The sequence below is a fragment of the Triturus cristatus genome, chromosome 1_1, assembly GCF_964204655.1.
Source record: "Triturus cristatus chromosome 1_1, aTriCri1.1, whole genome shotgun sequence".
Taxonomy (NCBI): domain Eukaryota; kingdom Metazoa; phylum Chordata; class Amphibia; order Caudata; family Salamandridae; genus Triturus; species Triturus cristatus.
Window position 1 is genome coordinate 1,230,641,991 of NC_140579.1, and position 13,910 is coordinate 1,230,655,900.

Consider the following 13,910-nt stretch of genomic DNA (forward strand, 5'->3'; position numbering starts at 1 on the left):
AAGGACGGCGTTAAAAATTATCGCTGGTTTAGCGGCAGAAAACTGCCGCTAAAGCGGTGATAATGGGCTTGATAATATGCCCTTGAGAATTACAATAAAAGTACATGTTCTGGTGTGAACATGGGCTTCTATTGGAATTCTCCAGGGCATATTATCAAACCCATTATCGCCGCTTTAGCGGCAGTTTTCTGCCGCTAAACCAGCGATAATTTTAACGCCGTCCTTGATAATATGCCCCTTAGTTTTACAGAGGCGTTTAAGTAAAACCCGTTAAGTGTATCCTCGTATGGGATGTTTGTAAGTGATAAAAGACATCCATGCATGACTTTTTTTGCTGAAGCTTTGTTTATCCCTGCTCCATGAAATCCTATTTGTTTATTCAGAGCTGTTTTAACGGAGTTGTGAGAAGGGGCCTGTCCCCACATCTGTGTTGTCTTTAGGTCCTTCAGTGCCGACTCAAAGGCCAGCACCCAACTATTTGATTTTGTCAGGAGGCCTGTTTGTATTTCTTTCCATATCTGAGATCACAGCATTACATGGTCTGCCTTCCTCAAGGAAGGCATATATTTGAGTACTGTGCCTTTTTGTGCTAGGTCTTGAATGATTAGTCCAATTGGATTTGAGTCAAAGATGCACTTTTTCTATCATCTGCCACCAAAGTAGTATCATATTTTTTTGCAAATGTATAGATCCTTCCTTCCCTATAGTCCCTATCATCTCGATTGATTTTGCGTAGTTTTTTCTCTTTTAGGTAATTTTGGTGCCCTTCAATCACTTTCTGCAGGATGTTATAATTTTTGTCAATTAACTCCTTGTTACCACAAGTTTCAATTTCTTTCTCTATACATTCTATTTCTGATAAGAGTTTTGCTCCTTTTTCTATAGCATGTCTAATCAAGATCTGCATCATTATTAACGAGGCACCTTCTAAGTTCGCCTCCCATTCTTTGAGTAGTTCCTCGCTTAGATCTTCGAACGTGGGGAAGATAAGGATACGTAACCCTCTTGGCACTTTCTTATTGTCTATATACTGTTGTAGGGTCACCCCATCCCACCACCTCGATAACTCTTGTTTTTTTAAACGTTCCAATTTAACAAACAAAGCACGTGGTCCCAATGCATTTTTCTCAGTAGGTCCTGTTTGTGGCAGGTTGGTATTTTTACCAAATAAGTCCTGTGCCATCTCTTCTCTTTTGTCATCAAAACGTGGCATTCTTAGTTCTGGATGATGTCGAGTGCTTGCTGACCCAGGGAAACCAATCTTTCAACTGCAGCAACGGCGGGCCCTTCTTGCCGCACCTCACATCAGTTCTCAATTTTTTTTTTATATATAAAGTAGTTGTCGTGTAGTCAACCACATACGCCAGCCGCTGAGTGGCGCTACTGTGCTCCAGATCAGTACAACATGGAAAATGAGAAAAAAGTGGGGTGCACAGATGAAATAGTCCAATGAGCCTCAATGTTAAGTTTAGGTATACTCTTTATTTCAAAATAGATTTCAGGTTGATAAAAGGATGGTCAGCCAACGCGTTTCATTCCCTCAAGGGGAACTTCATCAGGGCTGTCACATAACAAACCAACATATATATTACATATAAATCAAAAAGCACAGGACTAACAGCATACATTGACCACATAATATAAAAATTATAAAGACTTTTTATAGACAACATGAAGCAGCAACCATTTAAAATAACATACATTAGACAGATAAAAGATATTATTTCAATATGTACATATTTACAGAAAGGTGTATGTCAAGTGGGAGCTTAATTTAGAGAAAACTGTCCACCTCAAAGAACATTTTTGTGTGAAAATTAAACTGACCATAACCAACTCATTATTGGTATACGTCTAATACTCTGATCTGCTATCATCCAATGTGTGACAAGAACCTATTAAAGAGCCATAAACAATGAATGAAAGACGAAAGTGGAAGTGGTACATTTCAAAGAGTAAGTGATAATAAAAAAGAATAGAAAGAAAAGAGTCTACAGGGGAAAATCGGATATTTGACAGGTGGAACAGAAAAAATACAAAAAAATGTTACAAAAAAATGACAAAACACCATGCATACCTTGAATCAAGTCTGTATGTTCTTTAAAATTGGACCAAGTCTAGAAAGCTTAATGGAGTATAGTATATTTCACTTGTATTACAATAGTCTGGAAAGAGGAAGAGAGAAACAATGTACAAAGTTATGTTAAAAAGCTATGTGTTACCCCCATGTCATGTATATACCAATGAGAGTTGTAATAGTAATCGTTCTGATTGTATACAGGATTCTGGAAACATAAGTCACAGTTGTAATCTACCATAAATTGGCTAGCTAGTGAGAAAGAATGAACAGAGCCATCTGTATTGAAGTGCCAATTGAGAGCTTGGTTCCCTTTGCTGATCAAGAAATACAAACCGATAGCATGGCAACAATTTATACAAATACTCAAACCATAATCACGCCTTATAAAACATAACAACAAGAGGGATGAGTATGGAATAACTAGTATCGCCCTCCCATAGTTGTCATAGCAACATAATATACAAATGGCGGGGGGACAATCCGTGTCGGAAACAACTGGGAACGGTGTAATATTCACAACACAGATCAGTAAGAACGGGGTGCCATCCATGTGCCCCCAGTTGAGAATAACTCAAGAGCTGACTCTGTGTGGATAAAACCACATAGATAAAACAACAGACAGTGCCGGACAGCAAAAGCATAGCTGAATGCAACACGGAAAGAACCGACACGAGTGCAATGAACTAGCAATGCGAAGTGAAACGAGAAACGAATATAAACAGCCACGTAAACCCACGGGAATTAGTTAAAAGGTATAGGTCACCCCCATAGACTTAGATCGTGCGTGAGCATCATGTGTCGACTTACCGGTAGTCGTACGGTTAGCGTTCCTAGTATGGCGGCATGTTCCTCGATAAGAAACAGGGGACTCGCCATCGAGTATAAATATACGAAACTCCACCCCCTCATGAGATGATAACCAATGGATGTGCGTGTAAACCCACAGTGGCGGTCATAAAGATGTATTGAAAAATGGGCCGCCATTTCTGAGTGGACAAGGTAGTCCAACAAATACGAGTAGTTATATATATATATGCGAGATGACGGCCGCGAAAAGTATCGATAAGGAATAAAAAACAGAAAGTCCAAAATAATGCAAGCATATGAGCTATAGTTGTAATGTGTACGAGAAATAGCGACTCCACCTCAGATATTCCAATCCTAAGAGGGAAATTGTAGGTGTTATATGTCACATATAAAGCACACGCCAACCCCTATTCATATTGGCAAAAAATATGTACAAAAGTCGCCGTTGTAAAACGGAGAGGGTAACACGAAATGAGCGCGAATGAGCGTCTGCAGCCTAAGAGCACACGCAAAGACAGCAAATTAACCCGGGTGTGTCCCGTCCACAAAGGAAAAGCGGAGGTGTCGTACATGACATTCAGGAATAAAGGCAAGTTCCCTTACCAACTGTAAAGTAGTACGCGGAGAGACAAAACAAAACAAAGTCATCAATAGAGATGGGTCGCCATCACTAATCAGGCAGTTCAGAATATGTCAAAAAAATCAATTGTAGAGTGGATCACTGGTCCTGGGAAACCAGGGTATTGCATGGACAGTACATTGTACCGTATAAGAAACCCTCATTCACGTTTAGTTGGGATCGAGATTAGCGGTATATCTTGATTCTCCGCTGAATGTGGTCTTCAACGTGATCGCATAATCATTGGGTCAATCCAATGCTTCCTCCACCCGGAGGCTTTAACCACTGGTTATCACAGTAGTGATCGTGAATCAAAAAAGAGTGAGGTGATCGTGATAAAGAAAAAATGTGTATTAAAATTCTCGTAAAGCCAGTAGATAATTTATTGGTACTGGGTTCGAGACCAAGATAAAAATGTATTCTCGTTGTGCACGTATCTGACTGATTATGGTCAAGTGCACTGGTTAAAAACTGTGTCCAAAAAAGGTCGACATGTTTCAGCCCTCGTCAGCCCAAACGGGTCTAGCGGACTTTACGCATAGGGGTGCACAGAGCATACACATCGTTTGTGACAATGAGGTGTTGGTCAAGAAAGGAACATGATCAATATGGGCACTGACCTAGACGGCCCGACGTTTCAGCTTGTCATAGAATAGAGATGGCTAAATGGAATTCCCCTCTCATAAGATCCTTTGCAGTTCAGCACAATGACCAATGCTGCAAACCTCGTCCTGGGACAACAGTAGAGAGACCGCAATGCTTTGTCGCACAGAGACGTGATACCTATGAATTGGGACTGACCAAATTAAGAGTCAATTGCACATATGACCCACCGAGTCACGATTTGCCTGGAAAAGAAAGAAACGTATCTAACTGATTAATTCCCCTCCACTCACCACTGTCAAAAGAATGTCACATGATAACATACGATAGCTGTATAGAAGTTTTACGGCTCCTTTAAGCTTAGCAGGTACTGAATATTCTTGACATAAGCTGTATGTCAGAAAACTTACAAATTACACAATATGTTCATAAATTGGCGACTTAAAAATAGAGTTCGACTTTATATATCAGTAAACGAACGAATTTCTTCTCCCAGTCGAAATTCTACTCCAAGTCTTTTCTCTATATCTATGACCACTCCGCCTATTTAAGAACCAGCAGACCCGGATTCAATGTCTTCACCGGGTCCTAGGAGGCAGAGTCAGCACAGGTCCCAGACCGACGCCAAAGAGGTAATGGCAGGAGATCGAGAGCGCCGAGAGCAAAAATCGAGAACACAGAACAAAAACGTAACGTATTGCCCAAATAACTTTCTTTTCAAGCATTACTCTTTCTTTAAACACCACTAGAGCGTGAAGCGACTCCCCTAGAGTACCCGTTGTGGCCTGAAACAAAGGAGACAAGGTAATCACGGCATCTTTTCACCTTGGCCTGTGTATTTCTATGCTTTTTCGCGACTAGTAGCCATTTGATAATAACAGAATAATTGCACTGCACTGGTCAATAAGTCTACTTTCTCGTTTCCACTGGAGAGCTGCTTCCGTTTAGATTTAACATGAATATACCGCCTAGCATAATCTGTCTGAACCAAATCCATAGACCGTTTACGATTGAATGAGGCCATACTCAAGTTTGATTATTGATTTGATCCCAAGTGATGACAAAGATCCCAGCCACCCTCATAAAACGTTCGTAGGTGCTGTTCTCTCGAACCCCTCAGCCTCACTTTACGCATAGGGGTGCACAGAGCATACACATCGTTTGTGACAATGAGGTGTTGGTCGGAGATTTGGTTATCATTGCTTTGGGAATATGACAAAATGGATTGTGTACAAGATCTGCTTCTTACAAGTAAAGGAGGGACGAACTTTGCCATACCGGGGGTTCCCCACAGGGGGTCTCCTACAAACAAAGCTTTGCCATTTTATGATTGCATACAGAATGAATTCGCAATGATTTTATGTTTTCCCTTTTCTTTCTTTCTTTCCTTCCTCCCACAAACATTTTCAATCCATTGGTTTAAGATTGAATGTGCATTCAAAAGGAAAACTTTCCCGCACATCCACAAGGGAGCCCATAGTACGGGCCTTTGTTTTGCACCAGGTCCTGAAGAAAGCCCGCTAGACCCGTTTGGGCTGACGAGGGCTGAAACATGTCGACCTTTTTTGGACACAGTTTTTAACCAGTGCACTTGACCATAATCAGTCAGATACGTGCACAACGAGAATACATTTTTATCTTGGTCTCGAACCCAGTACCAATAAATTATCTACTGGCTTTACGAGAATTTTAATACACATTTTTTCTTTATCACGATCACCTCACTCTTTTTTGATTCACGATCACTACTGTGATAACCAGTGGTTAAAGCCTCCGGGTGGAGGAAGCATTGGATTGACCCAATGATTATGCGATCACGTTGAAGACCACATTCAGCGGAGAATCAAGATATACCGCTAATCTCGATCCCAACTAAACGTGAATGAGGGTTTCTTATACGGTACAATGTACTGTCCATGCAATACCCTGGTTTCCCAGGACCAGTGATCCACTCTACAATTGATTTTTTTGACATATTCTGAACTGCCTGATTAGTGATGGCGACCCATCTCTATTGATGACTTTGTTTTGTTTTGTCTCTCCGCGTACTACTTTACAGTTGGTAAGGGAACTTGCCTTTATTCCTGAATGTCATGTACGACACCTCCGCTTTTCCTTTGTGGACGGGACACACCCGGGTTAATTTGCTGTCTTTGCGTGTGCTCTTAGGCTGCAGACGCTCATTCGCGCTCATTTCGTGTTACCCTCTCCGTTTTACAACGGCGACTTTTGTACATATTTTTTGCCAATATGAATAGGGGTTGGCGTGTGCTTTATATGTGACATATAACACCTACAATTTCCCTCTTAGGATTGGAATATCTGAGGTGGAGTCGCTATTTCTCGTACACATTACAACTATAGCTCATATGCTTGCATTATTTTGGACTTTCTGTTTTTTATTCCTTATCGATACTTTTCGCGGCCGTCATCTCGCATATATATATATAACTACTCGTATTTGTTGGACTACCTTGTCCACTCAGAAATGGCGGCCCATTTTTCAATACATCTTTATGACCGCCACTGTGGGTTTACACGCACATCCATTGGTTATCATCTCATGAGGGGGTGGAGTTTCGTATATTTATACTCGATGGCGAGTCCCCTGTTTCTTATCGAGGAACATGCCGCCATACTAGGAACGCTAACCGTACGACTACCGGTAAGTCGACACATGATGCTCACGCACGATCTAAGTCTATGGGGGTGACCTATACCTTTTAACTAATTCCCGTGGGTTTACGTGGCTGTTTATATTCGTTTCTCGTTTCACTTCGCATTGCTAGTTCATTGCACTCGTGTCGGTTCTTTCCGTGTTGCATTCAGCTATGCTTTTGCTGTCCGGCACTGTCTGTTGTTTTATCTATGTGGTTTTATCCACACAGAGTCAGCTCTTGAGTTATTCTCAACTGGGGGCACATGGATGGCACCCCGTTCTTACTGATCTGTGTTGTGAATATTACACCGTTCCCAGTTGTTTCCGACACGGATTGTCCCCCCGCCATTTGTATATTATGTTGCTATGACAACTATGGGAGGGCGATACTAGTTATTCCATACTCATCCCTCTTGTTGTTATGTTTTATAAGGCGTGATTATGGTTTGAGTATTTGTATAAATTGTTGCCATGCTATCGGTTTGTATTTCTTGATCAGCAAAGGGAACCAAGCTCTCAATTGGCACTTCAATACAGATGGCTCTGTTCATTCTTTCTCACTAGCGAGCCAATTTATGGTAGATTACAACTGTGACTTATGTTTCCAGAATCCTGTATACAATCAGAACGATTACTATTACAACTCTCATTGGTATATACATGACATGGGGGTAACACATAGCTTTTTAACATAACTTTGTACATTGTTTCTCTCTTCCTCTTTCCAGACTATTGTAATACAAGTGAAATATACTATACTCCATTAAGCTTTCTAGACTTGGTCCAATTTTAAAGAACATACAGACTTGATTCAAGGTATGCATGGTGTTTTGTCATTTTTTTGTAACATTTTTTTGTATTTTTTCTGTTCCACCTGTCAAATATCCGATTTTCCCCTGTAGACTCTTTTCTTTCTATTCTTTTTTATTATCACTTACTCTTTGAAATGTACCACTTCCACTTTCGTCTTTCATTCATTGTTTATGGCTCTTTAATAGGTTCTTGTCACACATTGGATGATAGCAGATCAGAGTATTAGACGTATACCAATAATGAGTTGGTTATGGTCAGTTTAATTTTCACACAAAAATGTTCTTTGAGGTGGACAGTTTTCTCTAAATTAAGCTCCCACTTGACATACACCTTTCTGTAAATATGTACATATTGAAATAATATCTTTTATCTGTCTAATGTATGTTATTTTAAATGGTTGCTGCTTCATGTTGTCTATAAAAAGTCTTTATAATTTTTATATTATGTGGTCAATGTATGCTGTTAGTCCTGTGCTTTTTGATTTATATGTAATATATATGTTGGTTTGTTATGTGACAGCCCTGATGAAGTTCCCCTTGAGGGAATGAAACGCGTTGGCTGACCATCCTTTTATCAACCTGAAATCTATTTTGAAATAAAGAGTATACCTAAACTTAACATTGAGGCTCATTGGACTATTTCATCTGTGCACCCCACTTTTTTCTCATTTTCCATGTTGTACTGATCTGGAGCACAGTAGCGCCACTCAGCGGCTGGCGTATGTGGTTGACTACACGACAACTACTTTATATATAAAAAAAAAATTGAGAACTGATGTGAGGTGCGGCAAGAAGGGCCCGCCGTTGCTGCAGTTGAAAGATTGGTTTCCCTGGGTCAGCAAGCACTCGACATCATCCAGAACTAAGAATGCCACGTTTTGATGACAAAAGAGAAGAGATGGCACAGGACTTATTTGGTAAAAATACCAACCTGCCACAAACAGGACCTACTGAGAAAAATGCATTGGGACCACGTGCTTTGTTTGTTAAATTGGAACGTTTAAAAAAACAAGAGTTATCGAGGTGGTGGGATGGGGTGACCCTACAACAGTATATAGACAATAAGAAAGTGCCAAGAGGGTTACGTATCCTTATCTTCCCCACGTTCGAAGATCTAAGCGAGGAACTACTCAAAGAATGGGAGGCGAACTTAGAAGGTGCCTCGTTAATAATGATGCAGATCTTGATTAGACATGCTATAGAAAAAGGAGCAAAACTCTTATCAGAAATAGAATGTATAGAGAAAGAAATTGAAACTTGTGGTAACAAGGAGTTAATTGACAAAAATTATAACATCCTGCAGAAAGTGATTGAAGGGCACCAAAATTACCTAAAAGAGAAAAAACTACGCAAAATCAATCGAGATGATAGGGACTATAGGGAAGGAAGGATCTATACATTTGCAAAAAAATATGATACTACTTTGGTGGCAGATGATAGAAAACGATCCAGAGAGACTAGTGAAGAAATGAGATCAGTGAGCAGTACCTCCCTATCATCTGTTGAGAGCACCTCATCAAATACCAATTCCAATGCACACCCTTTAGGAGTTGGAGCCACGACCTTTCAAAAAGAAATGGCCCGACTAAAAATAAGTGGCAACCAAGCAAAAAGGACACAGCAGCTAAAAAGACAAGGAGGGGGGGTGGACGGGGACAAGGAAGGCACATCAGAGGATCCTTTAAGGAGATCAGAGAGGGGAAAAGACAAACAGAAGTAGTGGAAACTGGGTTGACAATGATGGAGGGTGATGAGGATGACTCCAACCTAAGAGTGGTAAATCTATCGAGCAAAATATTGGATATTGATGAGACGAATTTGTTGTCTAGGGGGTTGGGGTTTTGCCCCACACAAAATGGTGATTTCACAAATGTACATGTGGATCTTTTCAAGTTCAGTAGAATGTTGAAATTAAAAGATTTTTTCAAAGATAAAATGCCTCCGAATAAATTCTGTGATATAAAACAAACTGACATGTCAATAGCTGAAGTTAAAAATATTCAATGTTTGCTCTCACTTAGTGATGGGGAAGAGGTGGGGATGCATACCATTCTGGATGATTTTGATATTAGTGAAAATGTTATGCGAGAGAGTGGATTACGCCCCAGGTCAAAATTCACCCCAACGATATACCACAGTAACATTGATATCTTCACGGAACGGGTGAGTGAGGGCCTATACCAACTGGAAAAACAGAGTAGGAGTTGAATAATCAACAACACAACCTTACATTCGGAGAAAGACAAGCACTAAAAAAGCAAAAAAATAATAACAACATCGTCATTAAGGAGTCTGACAAGGGCGGAAACGTCGTTGTCATGGACTTACAAGATTATAAAGGTGAAATTGAACGGCAGCTTAGTGACAATGATTGCTATGGTAGATTGGATTATAATCCTACACATGACTTGATCATTGAAATCAATTTGAAACTAAGGGAATGGAGGGACATGGGTTTGATTAGTGAACAGGAATTCAGGTATCTAAAAACAGAGAATCCCAGATTTCCCTGTATTTATATCCTTCCCAAAGTGCACAAAAAAGGAAAATTCCCCCCCGGCAGACCCATCATCTCAGGTATTGGGTCAGCTACTGAGAAAATCTCTGAATTTATTGACCTTAAAATCAATAAACATGTCCTTGATCTCCCTTCCTATATTCAGGATAGCAAGGACATTCTAAATAAATTCCATGATTTTGAATGGTCCGACGACCTTCTCTTTGTCACTTTCGATGTCACTAGTCTATACACGTGTATCCAACACGAATTTGGCCTGAAGGCTGCTGAATTCTACCTGGATAGAGACAATGCTGATCAGTTCGATCAAAACCAAATGACCATTGACATGTTGAAACTGGTTCTCAATAGGAATTACTTCCTATATGACAATGTCTGGTACCATCAGAGGAGAGGTACGGCCATGGGATCCAAGTTTGCCCCCTCTTATGCCTGTCTTTTTATGGGATGGTACGAGAGGGGGCATGCATGGGGCAGATGTGCCTCCCCCTGGACTGATTACATCGTGTTCTGGGGGAGGTACATCGATGATATTATTTGCCTATGGTCGGGCACTGTGTTACAACTTCAAGATTACTTCGAATACCTCAACTCCAATCCATTTAATGTAAAACTCACAATGGAATTTAGCAATGAGAGAATCAATTTCTTGGACCTCCAATTCTATATACAGGACGGTCATATCCAGAGTACTTTACATCGTAAAGAAACTGCGTGTAATGCAGTCCTGCATCCAGAAAGTGCACATGCGAGCTCCACCATCAAGAACATTCCATATGGGGAGATGGTTCGTGTTAGACGTAACTGCAGTGAAGAATTCAATTTTGATAAGAATATACAACAAGTTAAGAAAAGATTCCTAGCCAGAGGATACAAAAAGGAGATTGTGGACAGGGCAGAAACTAGGGCACGCTCATTAAGCAGAGAGACCACCCTAAGTGTAAAAAAATGTAGTCCAGACAAAAGCAAGAACAATGACAACAACATTAGGTTCGTGACCCAGTATACCTCACACAGCAGTGCCATTTTCAAACTTTTGAAGAAACACTGGAATCTCCTGTGTGAAATACCGGGCCTACAGAAAGCGATTCACACCAATCCATCAGTCACATATAGGCGTGGCAAAACCCTAAGAAATGATCTATGCCCCAGTTACATCAAAAACTGTAACAATAAAAAAATAACATGGTTACTATCTAAACCAAAAGGCTTTTTCACTTGTACTAAGTGCAATGTTTGTGAACTAGGGATCAATAAAACTAAGAACTTTTCATACAATGGCTCCAGAGATTATAACATCTTTAACTTTATCAACTGCAACACTGCTTTTGTTGTATATGTTATTGGATGCCCGTGTGGGACCATCTACGTAGGGAGCACTAAACGCAGCTTAAAAATCAGGATTCAGGAACACAGGAGGGCCATACTAAAACGTGATTCCAGGTATCCTTTGACTGACCATTTCATTGAAACACACGAGGGCCTTGCCAATTTCTGGTTTCACGCTATTGAACATGTGGAGAACACAGAGAGGGGAGGAGATCGTGAGCTCCAGCTTAGACAATGTGAGGCAAAATGGATCTGCAGATTACGAAGTACGATTGATGGATTTAACAGTGACCATGAAATGCATTACTTTCTTGAAAATGATTAATGTATGCTAATTCAATTCTCAATTGTCATATATGTGGTTTGTAGCCTTTCTATTACAAGTGGGACACATCAAATATGTATTTTATGTTCTGACATTACCAGATACTGATGCATTTGTAATGTGTGGTTATAATCATTTCTCTCTCTTTGCCTTTGTTCCCTTCCAATACCCCCCTTCTTCTTTTCTCTTTTTTCATCCACTTTTACTGTTTTTCTGACCACACTTGACATTAGAACTGGACTCTTGTTGGGGTTATATACACTCCACTACACATTTTCCGACTGATACTCCCTTGCCCTCTCCACCCTTTGTTCTTATCCAGCTAGGTGGGATGTTGTTTTTTTTATGATCTCTTCTTTAGACTCTTACTCTCTTGCCCACATTGGGACCCCATTTGATCTCTTTTGAAATGAAAGTGCCCGCTGGGTGGGACTTCCCATCCATTTCACATCTGTTTGATGTAACATGGTGTTTCCCCAAATCCCCCTTATGGCTAGCCTGTACGGCTTCTTTTTCTGTTCGACTCAGGACGCTTCGCATTTTTTGGAATGATCAATCTTGGCTCATAGCTATTTGACTCAATAAACACGATAAGGTTCCATGTGACCACATGATCGTAGGTCAAACTGATTTAAATAATTTTTACTTTGAAATTTCTATTTTCTAATATGAAACATAGTTTTATGATACATATTCTGAACTGCCTGATTAGTGATGGCGACCCATCTCTATTGATGACTTTGTTTTGTTTTGTCTCTCCGCGTACTACTTTACAGTTGGTAAGGGAACTTGCCTTTATTCCTGAATGTCATGTACGACACCTCCGCTTTTCCTTTGTGGACGGGACACACCCGGGTTAATTTGCTGTCTTTGCGTGTGCTCTTAGGCTGCAGACGCTCATTCGCGCTCATTTCGTGTTACCCTCTCCGTTTTACAACGGCGACTTTTGTACATATTTTGTGCCAATATGAATAGGGGTTGGCGTGTGCTTTATATGTGACATATGACACCTACAATTTCCCTCTTAGGATTGGAATATCTGAGGTGGAGTCGCTATTTCTCGTACACATTACAACTATAGCTCATATGCTTGCATTATTTTGGACTTTCTGTTTTTTATTCCTTATCGATACTTTTCGCGGCTGTCTTCTCGCATATATATATATAACTACTCGTATTTGTTGGACTACCTTGTCCACTCAGAAATGGCGGCCCATTTTTCAATACATCTTTATGACCACCACTGCGGGTTTACACGCACATCCATTGGCTATCATCTCATGAGGGGGTGGAGTTTCGTATATTTATACTCGATGGCGGGTCCCCTGTTTCTTATCGAGGAACATGCCGCCATACTAGGAACTCTAACCGTACGACTACCGGTAAGTCGACACATGATGCTCACGCACGATCTAAGTCTATGGGGGTGACCTATACCTTTTAACTAATTCCCGTGGGTTTACGTGGCTGTTTATATTCGTTTCTCGTTTCACTTCGCATTTCTAGTTCATTGCACTCGTGTCGGTTCTTTCCGTGTTGCATTCAGCTATGCTCTTGCTGTCCGGCACTGTCTGTTGTTTTATCTATGTGGTTTTATCCACACAGAGTCAGCTCTTGAGTTATTCTCAACTGGGGGCACATGGATGGCACCCCGTTCTTACTTATCTGTGTTGTGAATATTACACCGTTCCCAGTTGTTTCTGACACGGATTGTCCCCCCGCCATTTGTATATTATGTTACTATGACAACTATGGGAGGGCGATACTAGTTATTCCATACTCATCCCTCATGTTGTTATGTTTTATAAGGCGTGATTATGGTTTGAGTATTTGTATAAATTGTTGCCATGCTATCGGTTTGTATTTCTTGATCAGCAAAGGGAACCAAGGTCTCAATTGGCACTTCAATACAGATAGCTCTGTTCATTCTTTCTCACTAGCGAGCCAGTTTATGGTAGAATACAACTGTGACTTATGTTTCCAGAATCCTGTATACAATCAGAACGATTACTATTAGAACTCTCATTGGTATCTACATGACATGGGGGTAACACATAGCTTTTTAGCATAACTTTGTACATTGTTTCTCTCTTCCTCTTTGCAGACTATTGTAATACAAGTGAAATATACTATACTCCATTAAGCTTTCTAGACTTGG

The 13,910-nt window shown here is 40.4% G+C and overlaps 1 protein-coding gene and 1 long non-coding RNA gene across 2 annotated transcripts in view; one reads left to right on the plus strand and one right to left on the minus strand.

The window, feature by feature from the left end:
- Nucleotides 1-8,371, plus strand: part of LOC146871868 (uncharacterized) — a 34,469-nt gene extending 26,098 nt beyond the window's left edge. The window contains exon 3 of the long non-coding RNA XR_014981203.1: nt 8,101-8,371. This is a non-coding gene — a long non-coding RNA (uncharacterized LOC146871868). The remainder of the gene's footprint in view (nt 1-8,100) is intronic.
- The window catches only part of LOC146871866 (synaptonemal complex protein 1-like), a 2,219,271-nt gene that overhangs the window by 1,236,692 nt on the left and 968,669 nt on the right, over nt 1-13,910 (minus strand). The gene's annotated exons all lie outside the window — the stretch shown is intronic.